The sequence below is a fragment of the Anomaloglossus baeobatrachus genome, chromosome 5 (genome assembly GCF_048569485.1).
Source record: "Anomaloglossus baeobatrachus isolate aAnoBae1 chromosome 5, aAnoBae1.hap1, whole genome shotgun sequence".
Classification (NCBI taxonomy): Eukaryota; Metazoa; Chordata; class Amphibia; order Anura; family Aromobatidae; genus Anomaloglossus; species Anomaloglossus baeobatrachus.
The window spans coordinates 577404019-577420590 of NC_134357.1; the positions used below are offsets into that span (position 1 = coordinate 577404019).

Consider the following 16572-nt stretch of genomic DNA (forward strand, 5'->3'; position numbering starts at 1 on the left):
ACCATGTGACCCTGACTCCTCCCCTCCATGTGACATCATCACAGGTCCTGTAAGCACAGAGCAGCCATATATCCGGTGCGCGGCTCTGCAGGAGGAGGTAGGTGCAGGGGCTCTATTATTTTCTCTCCTTTATTTTCATGTTTCTGTCATCTTTTCTTTGTTGCTATGACGACGCTGAAGTCGGTTTCTTATTCAGGAATTATGTTTTCTGTTTTTTTCCTCTTTTTACAGGTTTTTATCTACAAAAATAAAAACAATATAATACACTGCAGTGCGGAGCCCGGATGTGAATACAACAACAAAAATGATGAAACTCACAGCAAAAACGGCATCAAAGTGGCACCGAAGGGAGTTATGGAAAGGGTTAAAGGACTCCGCACTGCATTGCACTTTATTATTATTTTTTTGTGTTTTCTGTTTAACCCCTTAATGACCGCCGATACGCCTTTTAACGGCGGTAATTAAGGGTACTTCTTCCGATCCGCCGCTTTTTAACGGCGGTCGGAAAAAAGGGTATAGCACCCCCCAGAGTCAGAAAATCTCCGGGATTTCAGCTACCGGGGGTAGCTGAGACCCTGGAGATCACGATCAGGGTCGGTTTTTCCGGTCCCCATTCACGTGATCGCCGTTACAATCGTGTAACAGCGATGACGTAAAAGTTAATGTCGCACCGGTAAAAAAATGATTCTTCTCCCATCTGGCATGATCAAACATGTCAGATGAGAGATGAAAGTCCTCCCCCGGTCACCGGTGTGGCAAAAATCTCCTCACCCCTCCAGTCCCCGTCCCCCGTCGCTGAAAGTGTGTTAGTTCTGTGGTAACTAACAGAAGCCAGGAGCGATCCAGAAGGCATTCACCTTTTTACACATGTGACTTTTTGAGGCGTGAGTGGGGCCATGTGTTGCTTGTGCCATCATAGGGAACAGGGACCTTGGTAAACACAACTTATCCCTACTTTCCCATACTCCATTAGAGTTCAGCCTAGCTCCCATTTTCTCCCAATGTTCCTTCTCTGTTTGGGCAGCCTGATGCTGGAGGGATTTCAGGACATCCAGACTCACTGTGGCTGGGACTTCCTGGCTCCCTGCCACTATCCTCTGATCCCTAGGCCTCTTTGCCGCTGCTTTCGCAGCCGCATCCGCCCTTCTATTGCCCGCTACCTCCAGTGAGTCACCTTTTGTGTGTGCTTTCACCTTGATGCCAACCTGGACTGGTAACATTAGTGCCTCCATTAACCGTTTTACCAATTCTGCATTTTTAATAGGCTTACCAGCTGACGTAAGAAAAGCTCTACTTCTCCAGATAGGGCCAAAATCATGACAGATCCCAAATCCATAATTTGAGTCTGAATAAACATTAATTTTCCTACCTGATCCTGCTCTACACGCCTCAATGAGCGCTGTTAGCTCCGCCTCCTGCGCGGACATGTGCGGCGGGAGTGGTTCAGCTCGGATTACCTCATGTAAGGATAAGGATGGATACTACTGCATATCCAGTGTAGAATCTCCCATCCAGGTGGTATCTGGAGCCATCTACAAAAAACTCAAAATCTGCATTAGGAATAGGTGTATCGTAGACATGTGAAAAACCTGCTGTCTCCTGACTCATCAGCTCTATGCAGTTATGTTCGTGCGTCATGTCAAAGTATTCATCCTCACTTGCTACCATTGTCACCAATTCCCCCTTTTCTGAATCTACTGGCAAAAGGGTGGCTGGATTCAGAACATTACACCTCTTGAGGGTGACATACTCAGGAATCAGAAGGGCACATTCAAGTCTGAGCTGTCTGGCCATAGACAGGTGTTTCAGTTGGACTTGCACAAGTATAGCATGAATGTCATGCGGGGAGTAAATTGTTAAGGGAAATGTCAGTGTGATCTCACAAGCTTTCCCTAGCAGTACTGCAGCAGCCGCTACAGCACGGACACACGTGGGAGACCCTCTGCCAACCGGGTCCAATCGCGCTGAGTAGTAAGCTATTGGTCTTTGTTTGTCACCATGTTGCTGTGTGAGGACGGCTGTCGCATGCCCGCCCTGTTCTGTGCAAAACAAGAAAAATGGTTGATCGTAATTTGGAATACCAAGGGCCGGGGCAGATACAATGAGTAGTTTAAGGGAATGAAAGGAATCAATAGCTTCCTGAGTGAGGTCAAAGGGGTCAGATGACAGACAATCATAAAGGGGTTGCATCATTTGCGAGGCAGACCTTATCCAAGGCCTGCAGTATGACACTAAGCCCAAAAAGGTGCACAGTTGCCGGTGGGACCTGAGTAAGGAGAGATTTTGGACTGCTTGTTTTCTCTCCTCAGTCAGGTGTCTTGTACCTTCAGAGATACAGTGACCCAAAAATGTCACCTTTTGCTTACAGTACTGTAATTTTTCACGTGAAACTTTGCAACCATTCTCTGCCAGAAAACACAGCAAAGAAATTGGGGCTTCCTTGCAGGACGTCTGGTCTGGACAGCAGAGCAAAAGGTCATCCACGTACTGCAATAGCGTAACCTGTGGATGAGGCGGTTGTCAGTGCTCCAGAATTCCTGCCATAGCTGTAGAATAAATGGTAGGTGAATTCATTCCTCCTTGCGGGAGGACTGTTCACATGTACTGTTTCCCCTCATGTGTGAAGGCAAAAAGATACTGACAGTCAGGGTGTAGAGGCACAGAGAAAAAGGCATTTGCCAAATCAATTACTGTAAAACATTTGGAGGTCCCTGGGATTTGTGACAGTAAGGTATGTGGGTTTGGAACAATGGATGTTACACTCTCAGTGACAGCATTGACAGCTCTCAAATCATGCACCATTCTGTATGTATCAGGGGAACCTTTGGGCCCTTTTTTCTTGATTGGATACAAGGGAGTGTTACAGGGGAGGACCTTTGTACTAGAGCCCCTGCTTGCACATATTCTCTTATATCTCTGGTCAGGGGCATTGATTTGGCTGGGCTTAAGGGATACTGTTTTAAACAAGGAGGAGTGGAGCCTTCTTTTAATTTTATCATGACTGGGGGAATAGGAAGCCGACCAACATCAGTTTTTCCCTTTGCCCATACGATGTCTGGAACTTGTTGTGTCGCGGGCGGGGAGGAGGATGGTGTCGCTGCGCTCACCCACTGCTCGGGTCCGGCTACTGCTGCTGCTGCTGCTCGGCGGTGGCTCGAGCGGTGGGCCGGATCCCGGGGCCTCGAGCGGCGCTCCTCGCCCGGCGAGTGAAAAGGAAGGGTTTCGATTGTGGGGGATTTTAGATATTGTTCGTGACGCCACCCACGGTTGTGGTGATTTTGGTGACACCACCGCTGCTCTGGATGGGGATCCCAGGAGCGGTGACAGGGAGCAGCTTTGTTGTTAGTTCTCCCCTCCGTGTGTAGGGGGTTGGTTGTCCCGGGGCCCGGTGATGGGGTAGGGATGGATGATGGATGGCAGGCGGGTTGCGGGGTCTGGTGAGGTGCAGGGTCGCAGGGGCAGCGCTGTGCCGCACGGCACGGTGGTACTCACTCAGCCTGAGACGATGACACAGTTCTCGGTAAAACACACGGCTGGAAAGACGGGTCCCACGGACGGCTGCTGTTGCTTTTCCCCGGAAGGTTGGTGGTGATTATCTTTCTCTGCACCTATGCACTGTAAACGGCTCCAATGGGTTCCCACCGGTAACCCGCTCCTCCAGCTTGATGGGTGCTGAAGGAGCCATTTTGCCCGCAGGCGCTGGCCCTGAGAACGGTTGCCTTGGCGGTGGCGGTGCTCCCCTTATGGTTGGACTGTTGCCTTTTTCGGGACTTGATTGTTTGGAAACCCAGGAGGTCTCCTTCACTAACAGATTCGGCAAATTCACGGCGACTCCTAGCCTTGCCGGGGTCCGAAAAGCCCCTGCCAATGGTGCTGGCTTCTCTTTGTGTACCGGTCCGGTACCGCCAGGCCACCGCCCGTCCACGGTCCTTACGGTAAACTCCGATAGGCCACTCCTGCAGACGGTCACCACCGTCTGCCAACCTTGTTGCTCCGTCCGGGCCACACACCCGGACCAACTTCAGTCTGTTCAGCTAACACTTTACTCCTCTCACTTTCACTGCTCAACTGATCTGAACTTCCTTTTCCTGCCTCCAGGACTGTGAACTCCTCGGTGTGCGGAGACCAACCGCCTGGCTCCACCCCCTGGTGTGGACATCAGCCCCTGGAGGAAGGCAACAAGGGTTTTGTGTCTGGCTTTGATGTGCCTAACCGGGGTGTAGGGTGTGGTGGTGTTATTACCTGTGGCCCCTGGCTTGTCCAGAGCGCCACACTTGCATTGCTATGTCTTCACTAGTTCTGGTATCGGACACTCTCGCAGATTTGGACATGTACACCATTGCTACAATCTTGCACAAGTGTTTGTCAGAGAGGGGACTTGTGACTGTAATACATTCTGGGGTGTATTGTATGGTAGCCTGGATAGCACTTAACACATCAGCCCCCAGCAAATTCATAGGAGTATTTTCACTAACAATAAGCTTTGTGAGAATTTCCTGGCTATCTTGTAATTTCAGCTTCATCTGTTTTGTCAAGGGAGTTTCACACACCAATCCCTCCACCCCGACACACTCCACAGTCTCGTCAGTAATCATGTCTGGCTTTATCAGGTCCTTATGTACCACAGTTCCGGCTGCCCCAGTGTCAATTAAAAATTCTGCCTCTTTCCCCCCTGGCAATGTTATGGTCGTAATTAAGGTGGGACCAGGTCCTGAGGGAACAAAAACAGGGTACACGTTTGTCACTGGGTTGCCAGTTTCCTAGGCCAGAGGCAAAGGAGGAGGGAAGAAAGGAGGAAAGTCAGTCTGTTCCCTCGCCTTTTTGGGGTTTTTGCACTGTCTGGCGTGATGTCCATTCTGTCCACAATTCCAGCACTGTACGGTCACTAGGTCACCTGGTGTTCCCCTCCTCTGCTTCCACTGTTTTCCTTGTGCTCTAGCATACATTACTGGTCGCTTGCATTTTGTCAGTTCAACCCCCTTAGCTACTTGCAGAAGGTCTATTGGGTCCATGTTTCTCCACTCAGGTCTGGCTGTCTGTACTGCTTCTCGTAAAAACTTATTCATACCGTCAATGAATGCATTCACCAATATTTTGATACCAAGGTCGTTTCTTGCACTGTACTCCATGTCTGTCCACTTCAGCTGTAACCTCCCAAAGTACATCTCTATACTCTCCCCTTTTTGCTGTGTCACGTCAGTCATCAATACAGACTGCTCTGATTGTTTCTTTGTAGCCCATTCTTTCAATGCCTCACAGTACATCTTTCCAGACCTCTCAGACTGATCATCCATGATCCATGATTGATCCTTTACCATATCAGTATGTGATTTAATTACCGTATTTTTCGCTTTATAAGACGCACTTTCACTTTTGTTCCCCCAAATTTTTTGGGGAAAGTAGGGGGTGCGTCTTATAAACCGAATATACTGGGAGTGTGTGTATATATATATATATATATATATATACTGCAGGGTCCGCTCTGGAGCACTGCTGGGGGCAGGGAAAGCTGGGAGTGGCAGCGTTAGATCTCCTGCTCCCGCTCATATAATATGCACAGCCGCTGTCCATCAGCGTGGTGTTGAAATTGCATCACACGGAGGGGCTGGGGCAGCGGGGCATATTATATCTGCCTGTGCTCCCTTTGATCGCACATGATCCCCCCCTGTGTTAGCTATGCCCCCGTGCTGCTGCCCATAGTAAAATAAAAAAAGCTTTACTTACCTCCAGCGCTGATCTCCCGGTCTCCTGCTGCTGCTGTCTGTGATAAGACACGCAGAGATGATATCACTCTGCCGTGCCGATCACATGACCGGCAGCAAGAACCAGGAAGTGCAGGAAGCCGGAGCTCAACTGTGAGGAGGGAGACAGAGGAGGGACAGTGCTGAGAAGGTAAGGAAAGAGTGTTTTATTCTATTATGGGCAGCAGAATGGGGGCATATCTAACACAGGGGAGATGTGCCATCTATAGGGGCCATGGGCAGCTGTATGGGGGCCATATGTAACAGGGGAGATGTGCCATCTATAGGGGCCATGGGCAGCTGTATGGGGGCCATATAAAACACAGGGGAGATGTCCCATCTATAGGGGCCATGGGCAGCTGTATGTTGGCCATATCAAACACAGGGGAGATGTGCCATCTATAGGGGCCATGGGCAGCACAGGGGGACGTGTCCCAGCACAAGGGGGCTATATTCAATATAAGGGGGCCATATCCAGACTAAGTGGGGCTAATTTTAGGATGGGGGGCTATAAGGGACATATACCCTATACGATTTGTTAGACGGACACTGGCATTATAAGATGGACCCCATTTAACATTAAAAAAAAAATCTCTTTTCCTTCACTAAATTTGGGGGTGCGTCTTATAATCAGGTGCATCTTATAAAGCGAAAAATACGGTATGTGTCCCAGCACGTCACCTGCCTTTGCAGTCACCAAACTCTCAAGGTCTTTCCAAGTGCATTTATAAGTCACCTGTATTGTCTGTATTTGCCTGTAAAATGGGAAAGGTTGGTTTTCAGGGTCAGGTAACTGTTTCAACATAGCTAGCTGGTCAGAGGGGCTCCAGGGGTAATATTCCTGTGTCTGTCTGATTCTTGTGACCTTCCTTGGTCGGGATGTATTTGATTTTTTTGGTACTGGTCCCAGGACATTCTTTTCTTTCCTCACCGTCAGAGTAATGTCCAGCTTCCTCCCCAAAACTCAATTCCTTCACTACCTCTGTCTCAGAGTCAGCGTCCTCTGTCATCACATGTGATCTGGTTCGAACAGGATGTAGTGCAATCCGCTTAGGACGAGTAACATTACACGTAGCACAAGTACCTCTCCAGTCTGGGTTTTTCTGACTACAATGTTTCCAAGTCAATTCATCTGGTCTGGGTTTCTGATTATGTGAAGGTGGGGCGGTAGCAGTCACAATTTCTGCTTTTGGTGCATTAAAAAATTCATAATACACCTTATCTCCCGCTGTGGTCTCTTTATATCCACAATGCTGCACCTCTTCAGCCACACGACACCATTTTCCTTTCTCGCCTTTTCATTGGGTTATATGTATTACAGTGGGTTATATGTTGTCTCCAGGGGAGGCTTGACACTAGGTTGAAAAAAGAGTTAGCTCCTCCTCCCACAGCATATAACCCCAGCTAGGCGGGAACTAGCTCAGTTCTTTTTAGTGTCAGCAGGGAGGCTGACACGTCTGGCCTGAGCCCCAGGCCAGCTCATGTTTTTTTGTTTATTTATTTCTTTTCTTTGTGAATTTATTCTATTTTTGACTATGGGGCAATACCAGGGTATGCTCACCCTCGTTCCCCCTGCTTACGGGCAGAGGAAACCTGGCGTGCAAAAGCCGTCAGTCTTCCCGCGCGCCCAAGTGGTCGGGTCTGCGTACCCCTCCAGGCTCCCTGGAAGCACCTCACAAAGGTAGCTCCAGAGGGCTAAGCAGAGCTGAGCACCTGCTAGCCTTGAGCCGAAGATGCATCCCCGAGATCTCCGCATCACAGTACCGACGCGTCTTCAGACGGAGCAAGAGCAGGTAGGGAGACGACGCGTATCCGTCCCCTGCATCCATCCGCCGCCTGAGGAGGCACCGGTGGGGCGATGCAGGCCATGTTCCCAGGGAAGCATCATAAATTTAGCTCCCGACTTCGGCCTGCATTCTTAGCAACGCCCCCTCCACTGCTCCAGAAGCCGCTCCCTCTAGTGGGCCGTCTCTCCCCTCCATGCTGCTAGAGAACACTAGACGCCATTACATGTGGGGAGCAGAAACAGGTGAGATCGCTTCCTCGGCTCTGCAACTCTGCAGCACTATATACCGCTCTGTTCAGCGGTATATCGCTGTCTTTCTAGCAGTGTGTGCCTGCTGGCTGGCGGTGTATATCAGCTTTCAGCGATATATACTGACTGTGCCTGCAGGTATATACCGACTGTTTGGCAGTGTATGCCACTTTACTTTACTATTGGTATATACCAGCTCTGTATAGCAGTCCCTTTCTAATACTGCTAGTAGCCCCCTACCCATAATAGTGTAATACTGCTAGAGGCTCACAGTACTAATTGTACGTTTGTTGCTGACATGCGTAACCGCAAGGGTGATAATTTAAAGCTTCCCAGGCATCCTCTATGGACCTGTACTATGCTTGTACCACCTGTGGAAGCTCGTTTCCCAATGGTCGAAGCTATCCACTCTGCCGGGGCTGCGATGCCCCTACTACACTATCAACCCAGGCGTTGCCGGACCAGGGGGTCATGCAGTCTGTGGGTTCGGCCCCGGCCACCATTCAGGCAGCACCCCCGTCTGATGAGGCTATCCCTGCATGGGCTCTTCTGATGTATGAAAGGTTAGATGACCTGGCCGCTCAGATATCCCAGCCTTCCACAGGCAGCCTCCCCCCAGCTCAGCTCCCTCAGAGGAGCCCGCCTTCGTCTGATGTATCATCCCCAGTACGTAAAAAGGCTGTCTCCAAAAGGCGCCATGGCGACCGCTCCGCCTCGTCTGAGTCACACGATGGTCAGTCTCACTCAGGCTCCGTGACCTTTAGTAGTCACAATTCCCGAGACTCTGACTCTGATTCAGATGTCCTTTCTGAGTCTAGGCATATGGAAGACACTTTAATAGCAGCTGTCAATCACTCTCTGTCGATTTCTGATCAGCCCTCGGACCCGACTTCTCAGTCGGCAATCAAGCGAGCCAAGAAGCCTCCTAAGTCCTTTGCCCAGGATCCGATTTTTCATCAAATCATATTTAAACGGTGGGATCACCCTGATAGGAGGTTAAATAAAAAATCCTCCTCTTCATTCGCTTATCCCTTTCCTCCGGAAATGGTTAAGCCATGGTCGCTACCCCCCGTTGTGGATCCGCCAGTATCCAGACTGGCTAAACACACGGTTATGTCTGTTTCAGACAACGCGTCTCTCAAGGACTCGTCCGACCGCGCAGTTGAGGCTGCGGTCAAATCTATTTTCCAGGCTTCGGGCTCCTCTCTGCGCCCCCTGTTTGCCATGACATGGGTGGCAAGAGCTATGAGCGTGTGGAGTAGGAACCTGCGCAAGTTGCTTCGCCCTTGCAATATTCCTCCAGAGGCTCTTGAGATTCTTGATTTGTTCTCTCTAGCCTCTAATTATTTTCTTCACGGCTCCCTAGATGCAGCTAGCTGGTCAGCCCTAACGGCAGCCAATGCTGTCTTCGCCCGCAGGGTTCTGTGGCTAAAAATATGGAATGCGGACAGTGCCTCCAAGAAGTCCCTGTCCACACTTCCCTTCCAGGGTCTTCGTCTGTTTGGTGAATCCCTGGACAAACTCATATCTGAGGCGACGGGTGGTAAAAGTACCATTCTGCCACAAAAGCGGCCTGTAGCCAGAAATTTCAAAAAATCTTCTTGGCGCAGGCAGTCCTTTCGGCCTGCCCCCCAAAAACCATCAGCCCAAGGACCGTCCCAACGCTCAGATCGAGGATCCGGTCCCTCAAGGGGCTCTTCTTGGCGTTCCCACTCCAAGCAACCTAAACCCAAAGGACCTCGCTCTGTACAGGCCCCCTCAGCATGACGCCAGGTATCCCTCAGATCCGACTCCTGTGGGAGGGTGGCTTCTGCTTTTTCGGGATATCTGGCTAGACCACACTCACGATGCTTGGGTTCGAGAAATCGTCACCTCAGGTTACAAGATCGATTTCCATTCCCTGCCGGCCAACAGGTTTCTGCGTTCTCGTATTCCTGTATTGCAAATATAAAAATGGCTATTTTTTGAGTCTATACATTATGTTAAACTAGAACATATTGATTAGTCAGACAGACAAAGTGTACATGGTTACAAAATCTTGTATATACGTAAGGATTTCTGTGTGTTTGTCTTGAATATACAGACAGACAATATACCATTGTAACAGAAACCTTATGATTTACTTACAATCAAATATCTGATGGTTTTGTGTGTTTGCTATCCATTGAAATTGAAACTATGATTTACTTTAGTTCAACAATCTGATGTTTTAGGTGTTTGCTATATACACAGACAGACAATATATCCATTTACCTAGCTCAAATACCTGATGTGTATTCTTGGGAGATTTGAATGTCTGTGGGTTTATTACCCCATTGTCTGATGTGTGGTGTATCTCTAGTTCATCTATGCCCAGAGACTGGCCATCAAAGGGCATGGATCAATAAGACTACAACACATTAACTTTAAGGCTGGTAATATTGGTCAAGCCTCTATAAGATCAGCTGAAGTATAGCACAGACAGAAGCTCGTGTTACCTGTACCGAGATGTCCGGTCAGTGTTGGGATTTCCAGGAGTCCTCTGTCTATGTCATGCTTCTGTGATTCTTAATATTCCAGACAGATGATGTCCAAAACTCCTTGGTGATACAGATGATGTCCAAAACGTAAGTATTTAACTGTACTTAACCTTTGTATGTTCAATATACAAAAGTGTACGCAATATCATACTTTTCCTTTAAGTTTGTATTTCATATTAACCTTTATAATAAAATTACTTAATTGCCTTCTTTAAAGCCGTATCTGAACCTTAGTGCTAAAAATATTAGCAAAACATTTGGCGTAATCGGCAGGATATACGCAGAAGGCTTTGAGTACTTTTGTTAGTGTGATATTGCGTAAAATATGCCTCTTTTTAAGAAAAAAGTGGTTGTGAGTGAATGCATTGAGATTCCAGGTTGGGAACAGACTCCCTATGATATTTTAGCAACCAAGTGGTCGCACAGTGTTGGTTTGAGTGAACCATGGGACAAATGTTTGAAAAATGCTGAACCTGTAGATGTGGTTGAATGCTTGCAGAAAGTGAAAGTGGAGAAAGGTAAAGAATTGGGTGCTGTTGGTAGGCGTGGGTGGATCCTGTTGTCTGCATATAGAAAACAGCATCAGGAAAAGATACGTATGCTAACAAAAGTTCAGGAATTAGAGAGACAGTTGTGTGAGGTCCAGACTGCATTGGTCACAGCACAGTGTCAGAATAAGTTGTCAGTGGACAAATGTGATGGATATCTGCATGATGCAGACAAGTCTGCTGTATGTATAGAGCAGTATAAATACAGAAAGAAGAGCGGGAAGGAGAATAGAAAGGAAGTAACTTTGGCCATAGCCAAAGCGGGGTCAGAGGGGAACTCAGATGAGTGGAATGGTGACGTATGGAACTCAACTGATTCTGAAAACGTCACCGACCCAGAACAGGAGGATGAACATGTCAGTGGGGAGAAGGAAATTGATCCTCATCTTAACCCAATAAGAGTTCATCCAATATACCATAGACAAGTTTTAGAAACAGCTAGAGGTAAACAGAACAGGAATATGGTAGAGGATTGCAGTCAGCTTCTTGATCGTTTTTCACAAAGGTCAAATGAATCTTTGATAACTTGGATAGTCAGATTATGGGAGATGGGGGCTCATGGAGTACAGCTGGATGCTGTGGATGGCCCAAAGTTTGTTCAACTCAGCCATGAGCCTGTAGTGAAGGAAGCATTTTGTTCCTTGATAGTTCAGCGACCACATGTGGTGTGTAGTATGATGGATGTTGTGGCTATGGCATTGCAGCATAAATACCCATCTGAGGCGGACTGGCCGCCTAATGAAAAACCATGGTTTACATTGAAAGATTGTGCTTGGAGATTGAAGGAGGAGGCTATGAAAAATGCTATTTCAGCAAGTGCATATGACAATTACATGCAAGTTGTTGTAAGTGTTTCTATTAGAAATTGTATCATTAGAAATGCCCCTGCAGCTTATAAACATGTCATGATGGCATTAATGGTAAATCAGACTGGGAAACCCATCTCCAATACATTGGAGGCGATCCGACAGTTAGAGGGTCTGGGAGAATGGGGTCCCAAACAGAGAGATCAGCTTAATTTTGAAGAACAGTGTAACAACGTCAAAAGTAGTACAAATCGTAGATCCCGTGTTACCAGGAGAGATATGTTTATGGCCCTGATAAAGGATGGTGTTGCCTGGGATAAAATAGATGGGATTAGTACTGACGAGATGTGGAAATTGTATCAAAAGAGAAAATTGTATCAAAGGAGAGGACTCAATAAAAAGTCAGGGGTTTCACATAATAAAAAGGGTGCAGCAAAAGATTCTGAATCTCCACAGCACAGGCGAAGCAGGACACGGGGAGAAAGAGGGCCCACTTTCTCATCGTCACCAGCAAAGCCTATACCACCGGGGGTGTTGGATCTTTACGCTGAAGTCAAATGTTTGGTGCAGGAAATCAAAGCCCAACAGAAGAGGTTGTCATCATCTTCCACCAAGATGTCTCCATCTGAAATGGAAGATAGATGGGGGGAAATTGATAAGGGTAATATTGAGACCACAGAGGAGATTGAAATTAATAAGGGTAATATTGAGACCACAGAGGAGATTGCCGGTAATATTGAGACCACAGAGGAGATTGCCGGTAATATTGAGACCACAGAGGAGATTGCCGGTAATATTGAGACCACAGAGGAGATTGAAAAAGATAAGGGTAATTTTGAGACCACAGAGGAGATTGAAAAAGATAAGGGTAATTTTGAGACCACAGAGGAGATTGAAAAAGATAAGGGTAATATTGAGACCACAGAGGAGATTGAAAAAGATAAGGGTAATATTGAGACCACAGAGGAGATTGAAAAAGATAAGGGTAATATTGAGACCACAGAGGAGATTGCCGGTAATATTGAGACCACAGAGGAGATTGAAAAAGATAAGGGTAATATTGAGACCACAGAGGAGATTGCCACCAATACAGAATGTACAGAGATATGTAAAGAGATAAGTATTACAAAAGCCATTCCTGCTCATAAACAATACAGAGCCATACAAATGTTCACAAAGGAGAGACTAGAAACCAGGAGGATTCCTGTGTTCAGTCTATTGGAAGGGCAATTATTTTTGCTATTGTTTGGTTGGTCTCATATTTACATACCCATGCTGCTAATTAATACAGCACAATATACCAATATGGTTGGGTAAATAGTGAACTTTTTAGGCTGTCAAGTTAGATGTGAATCTTTTAGCATATGGATAATGGACTGGATAAAATTGTGTTTTGTGTATTATTTGAGCTTGTATGCTAATCATGTTTGTGCTTTCTTTTTAGACTGGAGACCAGAGTTTTACATTACATGTTATTAGAGCCATCAGGCTAAAACAATGAAACAAGTAATCATCCCATTGTGATGAATGGGTATTGTATTTACCTAATGGTTGTTGTTTGTTTTATGTGTATGTTCAATCAGGACCACAGTAGGCTTGTAAATGCCCTCTCAGTATGATGGTCTCATAGTCCAAAGGTCAGATTTGGCCTTCAACTGAACTCAGTTAATAAGAGAAGGGATAGATCAGGATTATTAATTAAGGTAATTCTAATGAATAGTGGAGACAGTGACATGTTAATCAGTTGATGGTACTGTCTATTTCTAAAATGTAGATAGTCAGAGGGAGGGTTCCTTCAGTTCTGCAGAGAAGATAAATGATTTGGATCTTCACATCCTATCAATGATTGTGCAAACATTTGGGTGAAACAATTGAGTGACAAAGGTATTCCAGAACCTGCTGAAGTCATTGCTCGAGGAGCAGACAATGTGCTGACAGTTATGAAACAAGAAAAGTGGGAATACATCCCAACTGACAGATGAGTAATATGTGTATTGTTGTCCCTTTAGAACAAACTCTGGAAATGTTGCATCATTGGCGCCACCATGGGCATGGATCTACTTCCGTCAGAAGCCAAGCAACCTTCAGACCGAAAACAGAGAGACCAACCATGGAAAATGTGGCCTTATTGAAAATCAAACAGAATCTATGGGTTTACCTGGCTCAGCTGATGAATACGAGCCATTTTTGTATAACAAACTACCAGTGATGACAATATATGAGAAACTTGTATCGAGGCGCTACTGACCCCTTTACATAAATGAAGACCTAGAAGAAGAAGATGTGACCCAAAACTTCATCTCCAATCTGTATTGTGCCTATATGAACTGCACTGGGGAACATTCTCTAACAGAAGAGATGATTGCCCTAAGGACTCAAAGGGTTACATGAGCTGATCTATCAGAGGACTTGTTAAAGCAAAATAGGCAGATGTCAACAATTAAAAATACAGAATAAGACAGGGCATAAACAGATTGCTATTATTTGTGTCTCTCATACAAATAAAAAATGCAAACGTATGAGGGCAGGAAATAATATGAGATTAACAATATAATGACTGTTTCATTATATACAAAAAATGTAAAATTGTTAACGAAATCATAGATACAAGGATTATCTATAATAATTGTAGGAACACTCACTGCAGCGGCATATGCAGCTAAAGCAATAGGACGATTCTCTTGTTTGGTGGCTATATTTATCACAAGTAGAGATGGATTTATACTAGATTAATTACATTACACAAGATAATGGTAGATGGTGGGAATGTGTATTTTCTTAGTTACCTGATTTTTTGATATATGCATTATATATATTAGGAGTAATTTTTGCTATTGTGCATGCATTGCTTTGTGTTGTTGTATCATCCGCTAAAACTATGCCGTTAGGGTATGGGACATTGTATAAATAATGTATGGCTCAAAACAGCCAAGGGTGGAATGTATTGCAAATATAAAAATGGCTATTTTTGAGTTTATAAATTATGTTATACTATAACATTGATTAATCAGACAGACAAAGTGTACATGGTTACAAAATCTTGTATATACTTAAGGATTTCTGTGTGTTTGTCTTGAATATACAGACAAACAATATATCCATTTACCTAGCTCAAATACCTGATGTGTGTTCTTGGGAGACTTGAATGCTGTGGGTTTATTACCCCATTGTCTGATGTGTGGTGTATCTCTGGTCCATCTATGCCCAATGACTGGCCATCAAAGGGCATGGATCAATAAGACTACAACACATTAACTTTAAGGCTTGTAATATTGTTCAAGCCTTTTTAAGATCAGCTGAAGTATAGCACAGACAGAAGCTCGTGTTACCTGTACCGAGATGTCCGGTCAGTGTTGGGATTTCCAGGAGTCCTCTGTCTATGTCATGCTTCTCTGATTCTTAATATTCCAGACAGATGATGTCCAAAACTCCTTGGTGATACAGATGATGTCCAAAACGTAAGTATTTAACTGTACTTAACCTTTGTATGTTCAATATACAAAAGTGTACGCAATATCATACTTTTCCTTTAAGTTTGTATTTCATATTAACCTTTATAATAAAATTACTTATTTGCCTTCTTTAAAGCCGTATCTGAACCTTAGTGTTAAAATTATTAGCAAAACAAATGTCCCAGCATTCCCAGCAGTGTCACCTCTCCAGTTAGCAGCTCAATCATCTTGTAGGTGAGTTCTAGGATCTTCTGGTCATTGATGTCCTCATGTATCGGGGGGTGAGGTGGAGGTCCCGTGATTGGGCTCAGGGGTCTTCCCCATCCCTCAGACACAGGGGCCTGACAGCGCTCACTAGAGGTCTTCTTCACTACTGTGTAATCCTGGTTATGGAGAGACACAGTAATAAATCTCACTCCAGACATTTCCAGAGTCCTCACCTCTCCAGTTCTGTCCATCTGTTATTCCCATAGATAAGAATGATGTAATGTGACGTCATCAGAATCTCTCACCTCTCCAGTAAGCCGGAAGAGGATCTCTAGGGTTAGGTGTAATATCCTCTCCGCCATCTTGTCCCTGTCCATATCCATCCTTGACAGAAAATTTTCTTAAACAGAATGAAATCACTGAGAGGATCCGATATTATAAAGACCTGAATGGGAAGGAGATGAGCCGATAAGTAAAATTATTGGCGATAAGGGAGGTGAGTAGGTCTGAGCGGATCCATATTGTAAAAATCCGGATCCGTGCAGTTTCAAAGATTTCCGGGTGCTGTATCCGGTATTCCAGGTGCAAAATCCAGATCCGGCACTGGAGAAAATAATTGAAAAATAAATAAAACCAGAAATAAAATAGCGTTTCATACTTACCGAGACTCGGTGTCATGGCAGCAAACTGCTTCCGGGTCGCGCATTCACTTCCTGTACTGTACAATGTATACACACAGCTTTCCATGTTTTCCTCGTCCACCTGCCATCCTCTCATCTGTGATTGGTTGTAGGTAGATGCGCCCCCAGCAGGTGACAGTATCTGCTATGCAGTCATCGCGGCTGTCATTGCTGCACAGCCAGCGGTAGTGCACTATGGCCGATGGCTATGTAGCAGAGCTGGGACCTCGTGTGGATTACGCCGAAGCTGCAGGGGTGTTAATAAAGAGGTGAAGGAGGGTGGGTGTTGTACTTTATTCCAAATAAAGGATCTTTTCTGTGTTTATTTTCATTCATTTACAGGATTTGATGCAGGTATCTCAGACGCCTGTGCCATCACTAACCTAGAGCTTAGTAGCAGCTGTGCGCTGCTATTAATCCCTTGTTACCCCGATTGCCACCGCACCATGGCAATGGAGAAGAGCTGGTATTGCTCGGGGATTGTCACATCTAATAGATGCAGCAATACCGGGCAGCTGTGGGCTGAGAATACCAGCCCCCAGCCAACCTTATCATGGCTGGGTATCAAAATTAGGGGGGACCGT

General features: G+C 45.9%; 1 long non-coding RNA gene across 1 annotated transcript; it reads left to right on the forward strand.

The window, feature by feature from the left end:
* Window positions 1-52: 52 nt before the first annotated feature.
* Window positions 53-15236, forward strand: LOC142312444 (uncharacterized). The gene is made up of 2 exons (XR_012754383.1): window positions 53-97; window positions 13659-15236. It is a non-coding gene; the product is annotated as an uncharacterized LOC142312444 (long non-coding RNA).
* The last annotated feature ends 1336 nt before the right edge of the window (window positions 15237-16572 follow it).